Raw genomic sequence first — 13,544 nt, 5'->3', positions numbered from 1 at the left:
AACTTTTGGCAAAAGCCAGAGAGAGGAGAAGACCCAGTTGGCTATCTTATTTGCAGGGCCCAGGGCAAAATGAAAATGCGGGGCCCTTTATTCAAAAAAGCAGGAGAAAAGTGCCACCGAAGATACACAATATAAAGCTATCTCTTTTCTTCCATGTTTTCTCTTTGGAATTGCCACTTTTTTTTGTTTTTTGTTTTTTGCTATTTAATATCATTTTAAGTAAAGAAAAATGAACATTTAAAATTATTAGCATCACAAGGAAAATAAGACCAGCAACACTGAAAGGAAAAGAAACCAACAGAGACAAGAGGGAAGGAGGAAGGGGTGGGCGGGGGGAAAGGAAGGGAAGGGGAAAGTCAAGGAACATAGAGCAAGGCCTCATGGACAAAACCAAAGGGGAAGAGCTGAGGGAGGGAAAGGGGGGAGGGGGCAAGGGAAAGTGGTGGGGGGAAGACAGAGACAAATGTATTTGAAGAAATTAATTAATTAAAAAATAAATAAAATTATTAACACCAGTTTTACTGTTTATCTTTATATCATGCAATGCTAGTTTTTAATGTAAATGGAAGAGCATTTAACTCCTATGCAAAAGCAACAAATTACACAATTTGTGTTTTGTAGCTAGTATATGCATATGTACTTTGTAACTTGTATATGCATGTATGCTTTGGTCTTATCAGAACTGTGGAATCAGCACAAAAGGAATGCAATTGTTTTTACTTTACTTCTTGTTATGTGCTTGTTCTACCAACACTTTGTCTTTGACTTACTGTAGTGACTAGTAAGGAAGAACAGAAAGGAAAAACAACTATGGGTTGCCCTTTCCTTCAACGTCATCATTTTTAGAGTAAATGGTTATTTAGTACAGGGAAGTAACACAAGTAAGAGAGGACATGATAGAGTTCCTTGGTTGTGGCCTTCTTTTTACATGCAGAGTAAGTTCTGGTTGGAATGGAAAGCCTGTAGCATGCTTACCTTGGACTCAGTTTGAGTTTTGCTGACCCCTCACATATCATGGGGCCATTGGAATTTTGTGCTCATCAAAAATGCTCTATATGAATGGAGCCGTGAAGCACAGCCATGGACATGTGTATTGAGTGCACCTCTCTGCTCATGCATATACTCCATCGTCTCATCAGATGTCACTTACAAAACACAAGTTCAAAGATAAAATTACGAAAAATATCAGGACAGTGAAAACAGAGATTACACTAGGGGCCACGGCTGGAGCACAGGGCCCTTCCCAGCATGGGCCCCCACGCAGCTGCACAGGCCGTATGCCCATGACGCTGGCCCTGGGGCAGGAACTCCATCCTTTGCTCTTGCAGGAGCCTAGCAGGGGTGTCCAATCCACAGCCCGCAGGCCGCATGTGGCCCAGGATGGCTATGACTGTGGCCCAACACAAAATCATAAATTTACTTAAAATCTTTTTTCCCCCCCATTGGTTTTCATTAGTGTTTGTGTGTTTAAGGTGTGGCCCAAGACAACTCTTCTTCTAGTGTGGCCCAGAGATGCCAAAAGGTTGGACTCCCCTTCTAGGGCATGTTGGAGGTACGACAGACACTCTGTCATGGCTGATTATAACAAGGAGTATGTAACACAGCTAACATTTGTGAAATGTGTATAATGTATCAGGTATTATTCTAAATACCTCACGCATTTTAAAAAGTTTTCCTAGGAAAACTCTGTGAAGCAGTATTATTACACACGCCATTTTCCAGATGGGGAACTAAGACATAGGATTATCAAATGATTTGCTCAAGCTCTGGCCCAGACACTGGCGGCAGAGACTGTATGTGCTCTTAAGCAGCCTATCATGCAAACTGTGTGCAGGAGAGGAGTCATGGGACTGGAAAATGTGAACATACTCTGGGAGTCACGAGACATCTCCCTAGCTCCTCACTTAAGAAGCCTCTGTGCACTGGAACAATCAGAAGAGACCGAAATAAAACATGCATGTCACCAGCTAGAAACCTAGAAAATTCCCTAATTATATTCTTTCTCTCTTCTTGTCTTCCAGTTGGAGGTAGAAGTTCCTGGGAAGGAAGTAGTAAGCCACAAGCTGGAAGGAGTCTGGGTCCTTTAATCACTGTACAGAGGAGAATGAGAAGACTCATATTGGACTGTTCAGTGATTGAGTAATCAGCTTCTTTTGTGGTAAGCCACTGAGCTATGAGAGCTTATTTGTAGTTAGTGTTAGGCCAACACACTCATCAGCCAAGCCAAACTCCATCAGAGCATAAATCATCTTTTCTTTAAATAGGTACTATTTAAAAAATGAACTAGGCCTAGGTGCATCAGCATGGCTATAGCTGCAGAACAAAATGTTGTGTTTAAAAAAAGTTCAGGGTGATATTTAAAAAATTTTTTTCCATCACCAGTTATCCCCCCATACCCTCTCTCATCGCCGCCCATCTGTCTCCTCTCCACAATTACCACAGGGTTGTCCCTGTTCACGAGTTCCTTCTCTCTTTTTCTTTTCTGCTCAATCTCTCCTCCCCACCCCCAGCCCCACAGCTGTCAGCCATAATTTTGTATTGAAGTGTAATTTATGTACAGTAAATAGACAAATGCTAAGTGTTCCGTTTGATACATTTTTAGATTTTATACCCTTGTCTAATCACCGCACAGAATAAGATAGAAAAAATTCCAGCAATCCAGAAAGTTTCTCTATAACTTTTCTCAGTTGATCACTATTCCCTGTCAGAAGTAAACACGATTTTGACTCCTATCATCATTCATTAGCTTTGCTAATATCATTCATTTTATTGAGCTTCCTATAAATGGAATCACATGACGTATTCTCTCTGATAGCTGGTTTCTTTCATTCTCTGTAATATTTTTGAGATAAATCCACATTACTGGATGGATTAGAGAGTTGCTCCCTTTTTAATTTCTATTTGCTATTCAATCATGTAAATATATGGTACTGTAATTTATTTATTTATTCTCCAAATGATGGATATTTCTATTGTTTCCAGTTTGGGACTATTACAAATAAATCAAATTGCTGAAGAAAATTCTCGAACAATTCTTTTTGTGGATATATATATTCATATCCCTTGGGCACATGCTTAGGAGTGGAATTGCTGGTCGTATGTCATCTCTCAATCATTTTGTTAAAGCTCTCTTATGTACTAGCATAGTTATGAGCAACTAGGAGATAGGCAATTAGCACTTACGTCTGTTCATTCTTACAGTTATCACAAATGAAATATCAAACAAAGTCTAACTAGAGTAAATAAATATTATTTAGTATCACAAGTATGAAAATTCTAAAAATAATCAATATTCAGAATAAATATAGCCTTATGAAGCGATTATAAGTTCTGCTTGTGGCCACAAATCATTTCTATGTACACATAAAATCCTATGCATAAATGATGTTGATGAATTAAAGTACATTGAGAAAAAGGTGAATGGGGGAAAAGAAGGTAAGAATACCAAAATGTTTCTAAATTAAAAATTTATTTTCTCTGTCTGAAACATAAATTTAAGATAAGCTGAATAATTTCTAATTGGACCATAGTAACCTATGTTCATTATGAGCACACAAAAATGTAGTATGTTGTTAAATTCTTAGTCACAGAAGAAATTTAGTGGTTCAAGACATATCTTCCCAAAACATGTTAATTAAATATACTTCTTTTTTTAGTTATGTTTATGTATATCAAAAGTGAAAAATGTAATTTAAAAAATTCTGTGAAAATATTTTTTTGTTTAGGAAGGGAGTACAGTGACAGTTATTTTTTGTGGAATAAATTTTAATTTGTCTAGATTCAGTAACATGTATAATATAATACTTACAGGCTATTTTCAGATCCTAAAATTCCTGAATGAATCTTATCTGGAGTGACAGTTATGACTCTGAATTTACTTGCTTTTGTTAGTTAAATGAGATTCTCAATCTGAGGGCAATGTAGGTCTTATTGACACTTCTTTTACAATAAACTTGACTCATCTCAAGTTTACAAAGCATTGCATAAAATATTAGTCACAGAGCCTCTACAGACACAACTGTAGAACATATTTTGAGCATACATAAGTTGTATATTTGGAACAAACAACCAAATCTAGAACTGGCAGAGGAAACAAGAGAGTCTTGAGTTTCCATTTATGCAGATTAGAACAACTCATGAAAGAAAGAATTGATAAGATGGACTTCATTAAAACTAAAAACTTCTGCTTTGCCAAAGATAGTGTCAAGAGAATGAAAAGACAAACCAAAGACTGGCAGGAAATATTTGCAAAAGACATATCTGATAAAAGATTGTTATTTGAAATACACAAAGAACACTTAAAAGTCAATAATAAGAAAACAAACAACCTGATTAAGAAATGAGCAAAAGACCTCAATAGGTACCTCACCAAAGAAGACATACAGATGGCAAATAAGCGTGCTCCACATCTTTTGTCATCAGGAAAATGCAAACTTAAATAACAACTGGGCATCTATACCCCTGTTAGAATGGCTAAAACCCATAACACTACAACACCAAATGCTGGCAAGGATGGGGAGCAACAAGACGCTCATTCATTGCTGGTGGGAATGTAAAATGATACAGGCACTTTGGAAGACAGTTTTGCAGTTTTTTTTATAAAACTAAATATACTCTTACCGTATAATTCAGCAGTTGCATTCCTTGGCATTTGCCCAAAGAATTTAACTTATGTCCGCACAAAAACCCGCACATAGCTGTTTATAGCAGTTTTATTCATAATTACCCAAACTTGGAAGCAACCAGGATGTACTTCAGTAGGTAAATGAATAAATAAATTATGATGCATCCAGAAAATAGAATATTATTCAGTGCTAAAAATAAGTGAGTTGTCAAGTCTTGAAAGGACATGAAAGAAACTTAAGTGCATATTCTTGCATGAAAAAACCCAATCTAAAAAGGCTACATACTATATGATTTCAAGTATATGATATTCTGGAAAAGGCAAAACTATGGGGACAATAAAAAGATCAGTTGCCTGGGGTTGGGGTTGAAACGAGTAGGTGAAGCGCAGAGAATTTATAGGGCAGTGAAAATCTCTATATGATACAACACTGATGGATATATGTTATTCTACATTTGTCCAAACTAAGAGTGAATCATAATGGAAACTATGACTCTGGATGATTGTGATGTGTCAATGTAGATTCCTCAGTTAAACAAATGTACCGCTCTCATGGGGAATATTGATAATAGGAGAGGTTATGAAGGTGTGGGAGGCAGATGTATGGGGAATCTCTGTACCCTCCCTCAATTTTGTTATGAACTTAAAACTGCTCTAAAAAAATCAAATATTAATAAATAAATAATTATGATGGACTGTGGTTCTTCATATAAGGACAGTTGACATTTTTTAAAGGTGAAGAAAGACGTTTCCTCTAGGTTAACTTTTTTAACCCCTTTATGTCTCAGCATAAAAAGAGTGTTACTGATTCAAACCGTTGGATTGACTGACATGAAAATGTCCCTAGTAGGGAGGGTCTCATTCCTATCATGTGTAGAGTTCAATGTAGTATTTAAAGAAGGCTTTGTGGCTACCGAGGTTAGAGGAAACACCGTATAGAAGAGTGATGTTGAATCACTCACATTTTTGCCCTCAGATGTGTGAGTTTCCCCAAACTTGTTGCCAGGGAGATAAGCTAAAGTCACACTTCAAAAATGTTGAACCAAGTGCCTGATCTTGGGTGCTCAGTAAAGGTTAGTTTCCCTTTTCTTCTGACCAATGATCTGCCTTCTGAGTGAGGCCAGGCATTTTCCTGATTGATGGCGATGATCAAATACACATGAGTGGTAGGCGGAGACCTGAGACCAGCTGTTCTCAGGATAAGAAGGTTATGGACTTGGCCTTCAGTGCTCTGCTTCAGTACTTCTGAGTACTTGTCACAGCTTTGAACAGTATCAAAGAAAAGACCCTATGAAGAGAAAAGAAAGAATTGGTTCTGAGCATTAGCTTCTTTGAGCTTCAGTTTTCTGTAGGACAGGGATAATAGTTTCTGCCTTTTCTGCATCATGAAATTAAATTGTGAGGATCTAATGAGATAAGGAATGTGAAAAATGTTTTCCAAGTGTTGACTGTTCTAAAAAACACAATGTTACTGTCTGGGGAAAACCCACAAATACTAAAGGAGCCATGTTGAAATGAGATGCTTTGATCTGAGAAACCACAGACTCTTCTGCAAGCCACAGGCGAGGACTTGGGGACTTTGTGAATTTAAGTAACACTCAGTTCTAGTGTCAGAGCCTCAACCAGGGGACCTCTGCAAGTGAAATATGACACATGAGCCATTTCCTCTTCTTGTCTTGGCATTTAACTTAACCCAAACTTCTCAGCTCTTACAGTTGTATTTTTTTCCTATTGACTATTTCTAAATGGGAGTCTTATCAGGAAGCAATTTGATGGAAAACTTGACCCCAGTGGACCCTGCAGGCCCTAACCTAAGAATATCACAGCGCATAATTCATTCTGTTTAAGTAACAGGGACACTGGTTTACTACCGTATCAGTGCCTATTAAGAAAGTTAGCCTTTGCTTTTCCTCCAGCACAGCAAGCTCAATTCTGCCTCAGAGCCTTTGCACATGCTATGCTGTGTACTCTACCTAAAGTTCTCAGATCTTTCCATGGCTCCTTCCCTCCTTTCAGGGAGTGAGGGTCTCTGGTGGTTGGAAAGACCTTCCTTGGACGCCCATCTAAAAGAACAATGTCCTGTCACTGTCTCCCACTGGTTTATAAAGCATGATGCTTCCCCACCAGCAGCGGCATCACTTGGGAATTTGTTAAAAATGAAAATTCTCAGTTCCCATTTGAGACCTACTGAAAAACACACTCTGGGGGATGGGGCCTAGAAATGTGCATTTTCAGCAAATCCTCCAGGTGACTCTGGTGGAAGTTGACGTTGAAGAACCACTACTCTAGCTCTTAACTCCGTTTTGCTTCGCAGTCCTTGTTACTACCTGGCATTATATGAGCCCGTTCTTTGCAGATTTACAGTCCATCTCTATTTTATACAAGCTGTCACAGAGAGGCTTGGTCACGAATACATCCCCAGCCCACAGGATAGTACCTGACTTATAGCAGGCTCTCAAAAAAGATTTTGAGATGAATGGATGATTTGCCACTTCAGAGTTGTCATGACTCATCAAAAACAGAACATAATACAGAAAACAAAGTGTCAATGCCTCATTTAAATTTCCATCCAAGGTGACATGAATAGGTTGATGATTACCTAAGAGACTCAGGAATGGAATTATGTCTCTCATTTTATCTAATTTTACCAAATTAGGTTTGTGAAAGGCCCTACATTTTCTTAATGCTACACCCTGAACCAGAACCAAGATATCACGGTTCCTGTCCAGTCCCCTTGCCATTACATTCAGGGTAGGATTTCAGCAATGATGATAATATCAAGGAGTCCTGAAAGTTTGAAAAGAGGGGGTATCTTTAATATTTTTTAGCCAGTTTTTTTTTAACTGCATGGTTTCTCAAAATTTTAATACATAGCTTGTTTTGCAAATCTCGAAGTGGAAAATGCTTTAGAATGCAGTGATTCCCAAATTTGAATTAGGAAGTCCCTTTTTATACCTTGGACAGTCTTAGGATACTAATGCCCAACTTACAATTTATATAATCCTGGACCAGTCACATAGTAACATGCTATCTGTGACTGTATCAGTTAGCTTTGACTGCTTAATAAACCACTCCCAAAATTAGTGGCTTACAGCAGAATTCATTTACTTTTCATGACTGTGTGGGTTAGCTGGGAAGTTCCTTAATTTGAGGTTGGATAATCTATCATCATTTCACTCACAAGTTTGGTGGTTGTCAGCCTGGTCAGCCTGGGGGGCTCTCAGCTGTGATGGATCAGCATTTTTCTTCACTGGATTCTTCACGTAGTGGTCTCAGGGCGCAAAGACCATCAAGAGAGCAAGCCCCAAAACACAAGCACTTTTCAAGTCTCTGCTTACATTACACGTGCCAAAGTTCCATTGGTCAAAGCAAGTCACATGTTCAATCCAGGTTGGATGGAAGGAAAAATAGGCTCCATCTCTGGAGGGGAGTATCAGCAAGGTCATGTCACTAAAATGTGATTGAGGCAAATGGCTGAGGTTTAGAGGCCAACATCTAGCTCGAGCAGTCCTAAATAAGAGTAATCATAGGTCCTTTCATTTTCCTCTTGGAAGATGTTGCAAGACAAATTTCTTCCAAGTAACCTTATCTATTCCTGGTTCTTTGCTTGGCTTAGGAGATTCATCACCATACCAGGAATTTTTCATTTTATACCACATACACATAGAAAAATAGACTGAGGTCAAATAATGCAATGTGTTTGCACATAGAGCAACAGGGGCAGGGCATATTCACCTTATCAACAAAACTAAAGGAAGCATGCTTTGATTAGCTCAGGGCTCTTGGCAGTCAATGTACCCTGAGTGAGTAGCTTTTCTCCAGTCCATAGACATTCACTGAGGGCAAAGTATGAGTCAGGTGCTAGGCTCTAGAAAACTCAAGGTGGACAATGTAAAATGATCTCTCCCTTTGTAGAAATTTGAGTCAAGTTGGGTAGAAAGACATTTGAAAATATATCCAGATACATAGATAGATGGATAGAGAGAAAGACAGACAAAGAGAGGATGAATCAGGGAGGGTGGTGGGTGCAGGCACCTAATTTAGATAGGGTAGTCAGAGAAGGTCTCTCTCAAGGGACATTTCGGCTAAGGGCTAAGGGATGAGGGGGAGCCAGCCAGGTGAAAAGAGGCAGGGGAATTATTTCAGGCAGATGGACAGCAAAGCTCTAAGGGAAAAAAAAAATCCCAACCAAGAAGTCATGAAAAGCTCCTATATTCTTTAACGAGCTTTTATTCCCCTTTCATATATATATATTTGAGCAATTGTGTTGCACTCTCATTCGCCTGGTCTGTTTGCAGTCTACGAATTGTTTATTTTAATACTCAACAGCAGTAAGTATATTTGTGGATATATTTCTCCTTCAGTGATCTTGCTAGCTATTAAAATAGTACCAAAAAAGCCAATACCCTCCTTCCCCATGGCTTGGTACCTATTGGCCTTTTGTGTGATTTTTTTTTCCTTAAGAGAGATCATATATTTTTTGAAATACACCTTTATTTTCCTTAAAACCCAAAATAAATGGTATTTGAAAAAAAAGTCTTCCTTCAGAATTCTGTAACTGTCTTTGATCATACCACTTTGGCCAGCTGGAAGAGGAGAGCTTACTCTCATTTATTTTCTAAAATAAATAAGGGAAGAGCTGCAGGATGTTTATATTATCATTGTGGGTGCGTGTGTTTTCACCTGTGTGTGCATTTGCCTTTGCATGTATGTCTGTGTGTGTGTGTGAGTTCTATGACAGCAGAATTTGTTTGTGTTCATCTGCTTTGTTTTCTGAAGTATCCCAAGCACATAGAATAGTGCCAAGCAGATACAAGGTGTTTAAAATATTTGATGAGTATGGGGTATCAAAATTCTGCTCTGACTTTTTCAAAAAGAAATAATAGCTTTATTTAATGAATATCTGTTTTGTGAACCAGACACTTTCTGAGCTTTCACTTTCCCATATATACACAATAACCCCTTCAGAGAGATAGTAGAAGCGTTCCCATGTATGGATGAGGAAACTGAGACTTGTAAGAAATCAAGTGAGTTATCCAAGATAATTTGTCTACCCTCTAAGCTATAAGAAAGGTTTTGTAATATATAGCAGTTATCAGTGGGAAAAATATTAAGAAAAGCTATGAGAAACCAGGATCAAGTCAGGATGAAAGAGATGGGTAAGACAGAATGAAAGAATGAAGTGGCAAGAGAATGCACCAGAGTATATCCTGAAAAAAACCTGACATTCTTTTGTCATTTATATAAATTAATGTTTATTTATATGTCTATATAATGTTTGTATATAATGTTTATAAAATAAAATCAATTATTTTATATATTATTTTATTTTATATATTATTTCATAATTATTTTATATATTATTTTATTTTATATATTATTTCATAATATATAAAATAATGTTTATATAAATTAATGAATTTATATAAATTCAATCATTATGAAATATAAAAAATTCTTTATTCTGAAGTACTATCAAAGTTTTTCAGTTTTTTCTTTTGTCATATTGCTGGGTTTGAACAAGAAAAAAGTTTAGAAGAATATTTACTTTAAATTATCACCCTGTTTTAAAAGCTATGCTCAATGAGCAAAGTAAAAGGCAGAAGGGTAGCATGTATTTTCACAGGTTAAAGACCACATTCAAACATCAGCTTATGCACTAGTAGAAAAGGGAAAAAGAAATTTCGCTGTGTGTGGTGACGCCATACCTTAATTTACAGCATATTAAAGTTAGGAATAACAAATAAGACAATTTGTAGGAACTAATGAACATGTGGTCGTGATTCACTATAATGGAATGGTTCACACATTTGTATTTCTTAATGAGGCTTGGAACACAAAGGAACAAAGTTTTCCTTTCTTCTTGTATCCTAGTTAAATTCCTCTTCTAGGGTTGCTACATTCTCACCTTTGAAAGGGATGGTAGTCCAGCATGTAAAGTTCAACCCACCTCAATGGTTTTCATTTTGCAATTTTATTTAAAATAGGATTCTAGACCACAGTTTCTCTATCTCAGCACCACAGACATTCTGGGTTGGGTAAATCTTTGCTGTGTTTTGCACTGTAGGGAGCTGAGCAAGCATCCCTGACCTCTACACACTACCTGCCAGTAGTGCATACACTCCCCTCCCCCTCCTCCTCCCCACCAGAAGTGTCTCCAGACTTTGCCAAATGTCCCCTAGGGGGCAAGCTCATCCCCAGTTGAGAACAATTTTTCTACCTTCCATTGTCAGAAAATCTGATCTTTGCTGCTGAAATGATTTTCTAGATTAAGAAATTGCTTACTGGCATGTTTCAGCACCTTATAGAGACTAGAGAAAGATATGGAGTTTATTAAGAACATGGTGTTTAACCCACTTATTCTCTAAAACAATTTAATTAAAAACATAATGCTTTCCTCAAAATATAGGAAAAGGAAAAAAATTCTGCAAGCATAGCATTTCAAGTAATATACTTCTCACAAACCACCCAATAGATAGAAATGATTGTACCAATAAATCAGATGATTTTTACAAATGTTGCTGCAAAGGAAAACAGCATACTTAGTAATTAAAAATTGCCTACAATTCTTTTGTTTGGTAGTAGTCCTCAAAAATGTAGCTAAGGATATTAATAACCTAGGAAATATACAGCACCCCTGGAATGTGAATATCTTATAATATCATCTCATTCCCTTTTATAAATGCCTCTGCATACAGAGCAAGCATATTTAAATTTGTAATTTATACTCCTGACTTACCTGCATACTCTACTATAGTGGAAACATTGCAACATAAAACAATTTATCTTTTCCAAATATATCAGCAGCTATGTAACCTAATCAGTTTATTTGGACTCTAAAAAGAGGGTTCACTTTCCCAGGGTGCAGATGAGAAGAAGTAATACATACTTACTGCTACTGCTGATACCATGGTACCGTGAAAGAAGGAAGGACCTAGCTTACCCAGTGAAGGTCAGTTGACCAATGATGATAAATTAGCAAGGAGTTGTTGATGTGCTTACATGAACCGTGACTACTTAGCAAAATGTTTACCTCAGAAATAAAAGTCTACGTTAGTGGAATATCTACAGATCAGTAAGAAAGATGAATGAAAAAACCAGTCTGACCCCAAACTAGCCTTGACTTAAGGCTTCATTGATTATGGGAGGTAAGTGTAAATTAGATCTTTCAGATAAAACTGGTATATTGTTAAGAGAGTCCTCACTACTATGGGGCCACCCAGGGAAAGAAGACGTCAAAAAAAGTAGTGAAGTAAAATGAGAATTATTTAAGTTTCCTCTGAACTCCTTTCTATTTAAAGCATTTTTTCTTGCACTGAATGGTATCTGCATTTTGCATTTTATTCCTGTTGGGTGTTCAAAGGACAACGTGATATAAATTCAGTATCTAGTGTCATTGGCTTTCTTAGTTTCATGCATGTTAAACTTGGCATTTTTATTACTGTAGTATAAAAAAGAAACATTTTTTTCATCTGTAATTAGGAGTTAGCCCCTTGGTAATAACAAATGAGAGATTAGTGACTGTAGGCTATTTACACTTGCACATATATGTATACAGTTTGCTTAACATTGAGCTTGTAAGCCAATTTAATTGATCAACAAATATATTCAAGCAAAACACATAGCATTATTCTATTTCACCTTCTATTTATTTGTAGCAACGTTTTGTAAATCACTTTTTAATAAAATGAACACGATTTGCTTTGAAATGTGAATGACAGCTGAATAGATGGTTGAGAGAGCTCTGGAGGCCAAAGGCAGGGTAATTTCATTTCTCTGGAACATACATGTAAGAGAAATCACCCTCTGAGACCCTAAAGCCAAACCTCACAAAGCGCGGTTTATGTTCTTCACTCATCTGTTTACTCTTGTTGCATTTATATTTCTTATCAGGCTTGGTTACGTGGTTTCACATATCATTGCAGAGTTGAAAGAGCAATCTAAGAACAGGTTGAAGGAAGAAGACATGTGAAGGGGTAAGTTTGGGGCGGATGGCAAGGAGTGTGTTGGGAATCAGAGTTAATTTGTTGTCTTCCTGGCAACAAATACAAAAAACTCCAAGGCAGTTGCCTAAGAAGTGATCAGGGAATCGCAGCTCTGGATTGGGGTGGGAGAGGCTCAGAATCTACCCTGGACTCCCTTCCAAGCTTCCAAATTCTTTCTCTATTACTCCTGTCAAGTGGTCTTCTTGCCTGCATTTTAACCCCTGTGGGGAATGGTAATGTGTCATATTCTGGCTTAGGTTGCCTCCTATGTTTACATCCAAATTGAGAAAGAGTGAGACAAGACGGAGGGTAGAATCTAAGGGCAAACTGTAAGAAACGTCTACCCAGGATGACACTTCTCCCACTCAACACGCATTCATATTGCCTCCTATTTCCAGCTAGTCCAATACATATGCCTACATCATTTCTCTAATTTACCAATGTAGCAATCATAACAATAAAAAAAAGCTAGCCTGAGATACTTATTCTCAGCGAACTCATGCTGACTCCTAAGTTACACCAGAACCACTGCCGTAGAAACTGAAAGAGAATTGAGATACTAATGCTCATTCTTCCAGTGTGCCAAACTTAATAATAGTGGTGATGGTGATGGTGATGGTCATTTTAATGAACACTCTTTTGTTATGCTATGAACTTTAGGCACTAGCTCATGTAATTCCCTCTCACAAGAGTCCAACAGAATACTGTTATTCTCATTGTATAGAAGAGAGAATGAAGTCAAGAAAAATTAAGCCATTTGCTCAAGGGCAGCAATTAAGATGCAGAGCTGGGAAAACGGTTCATGTCTAGTTGATCACACACACACACACACACACACACACGCCCTCAAACAAAACGCTTACTCTTCAGTATCATGCCATGCTTCCTTCCAGAATCAAGAAAAAAGAATCTCCCAGCTTAAATATCCTCCAGCC

At 37.5% G+C, this 13,544-nt stretch overlaps 1 non-coding gene across 1 annotated transcript; it reads left to right on the top strand.

Moving 5' to 3' along the window:
- Positions 1 to 11,935: 11,935 nt before the first annotated feature.
- On the top strand, positions 11,936 to 12,073 carry LOC129061115 (small nucleolar RNA SNORA8). Its single transcript, XR_008528083.1, has one exon. It is a non-coding gene; the product is annotated as a small nucleolar RNA SNORA8 (small nucleolar RNA).
- Positions 12,074 to 13,544: the final 1,471 nt, after the last annotated feature.

The sequence above is a fragment of the Pteronotus mesoamericanus genome, unplaced genomic scaffold (genome assembly GCF_021234165.1).
Source record: "Pteronotus mesoamericanus isolate MK-2021 breed Mesoamerican mustached bat unplaced genomic scaffold, CSHL_Meso_final scaffold_54, whole genome shotgun sequence".
Classification (NCBI taxonomy): Eukaryota; Metazoa; Chordata; class Mammalia; order Chiroptera; family Mormoopidae; genus Pteronotus; species Pteronotus mesoamericanus.
Note: the sequence above shows the minus strand (reverse complement) of the source record. Positions and strands in the feature narration are given on the sequence as shown.